Below are 2017 nucleotides of genomic sequence, written 5' to 3' on the forward strand. Positions count from 1 at the left end.
GACTTTTTCCTTCCTGCACCACTGGCAGATGAGAGGCTCTGGGGTAGACACTCAGATGGGACAACCTAAAAGTGACATAAGGAAAGACAGGGCTGTAGAATGCCCAGGCCAGGACGCTGAACAGCAGTGAGTTGGAACCTTTGGGACAGCTCATTCTCAGTGAGGACAGAGAAAACAAAGTTGTTGTCCATCCAGGGGACCCTGAGACAAGGACAGGAGTGGGCTGGGGCTTCAGGGAGCCTCACATTCGCTGACTGGGGGGTGGTTGAGCGATCTAACTCAAGAATGACCCCGAGATAAGCAGAGACATAATAAATTCCGCTTCTAAAACATGGCTGTGCTGTCACAGTGATGAGAAAAGTGACTAATATGAATGGTGACCGAGGGTAAGTACCCAGAATTCTCCTTCCTCTTAAAAGCAGTCAGGCTACTAACATGGAGAGCAAGCAGATCATCTCACAAGGCCTAGTTCAGTGACTTCCATTCTCTTGGCAAATGAACCAATAAGGGGGGGGAAGAGTTAAGAGGATGCCAAGACTTCACTTACCCAAGCCCAAGAGATGAGTAGATACATTCCCCTTAAATCTGTTGACAGTAGATATGAGACAGTTAAGGAATCTTGAAAAGCTGTTTCTCTTCTGGCCAACCTCCATAACCATGCTTTGTAGAGCACAGAGCAGACACTGTGGAATCCAAACATTCCCTGTCGTCAGTCTGTCCTACCAAAAAATAGTCCCTTAGCCAATGCAGGCCTTGCCACTAAAGAGGTTGGTCTGCTCAGGCTGCATTAAGAAAAATGTAATAGTCTGAATAGATTAGCCAGTATAAATTTATCTCTCACAGTTTTGGACACTGGGGTCCAAGGTCAAGGTGCTGACTGACTTGGGTCCCCAGTGAGAGCTCTCTTTCTGGCTGCACACAGCTTCTTTCTTACTGAGAGCTCACATGACACAGGCAGAGTGTTTCTCGTGTTTCTTCTTCTAAGGGCACTAATCTTATTATAGGCGCCCCACCCTCATGACCTCATCTAAACCTGATCACCCATAACCCCCCCACCCTTGTGGCCTTATCTAAATCTAATCACCAACCCCCATAGGCCCTATCTCCAAGTACCATGACTCTGAGAAATTTAAATTGGATTTGAAGAAACACAGTTCAGCCTATAGCACTTGCTTCCCATCATGAAGCCATGTGGTTTCACTTGCAGTGGAAACACCTAGAACAGGCCATGGGTGGCCATGACTATGCAGTAGTACACATGTTATCAGGAATGGAGGATCAACGTCACACAGCTGGGGTCTTCATTGTGGACCCTGAGCATCTGTCTATTTTCCTGAATCCTCAACTCAGTTTCATTCTCCGTGAACTGCAGTAGTGATGTCTGGGATGTTTGAAATATTAAATGGGATACCATATGAAAAACATGTCACACTGTTCCTGATTGATCTGGTTTGCTTTCTGTTCCTGTGAAAACACACTGACCAAAACCAACTTGGGGAGGAAAGAGTTAATCTGGCTTACAGGTTACAGTCTATCATTGAAGGAGGCCAAGGCAGGAACTCAAGGCAGGAACCCAGAGGGAGAAACTGAAGCAGAGGTCATGGAGGAACCTAGAGTGCTCATCCCTGCTTGCTCAGCCTGCTTTATTATACCATCCGGGACAGCCTACTTAGGAGTGGCACTGCCCAGAGTAGACTATGCCCTCCAACATCAATCATCAATCAAGAAAATGACCCACAGTCTTACCTATAGGCCAATCTGATAGAGACAATTCCTCAAGTGAGGTTCCCTCTTCCCAGGGGATGTTAGTTTGTGTCAAGTAGACAAAAACGACCCAGAACACCGGTGGAGAACAAATGCCCATCAAACAGGAGCTGTCCTTGCTGGGGTAGCTGCACGTGTTTAGGTTGACGGACCTGGAGTGGCTCTCTCCTGAGCCATGCTCCCATCCCCTTTATGCCTTTCATTTGCCAACCTTTTTCCAATGGGCACATCTTTTGGATATATTGTCAGTCTA

This window comes from Peromyscus eremicus, chromosome 2 (genome assembly GCF_949786415.1).
Source record: "Peromyscus eremicus chromosome 2, PerEre_H2_v1, whole genome shotgun sequence".
Classification (NCBI taxonomy): domain Eukaryota; kingdom Metazoa; phylum Chordata; class Mammalia; order Rodentia; family Cricetidae; genus Peromyscus; species Peromyscus eremicus.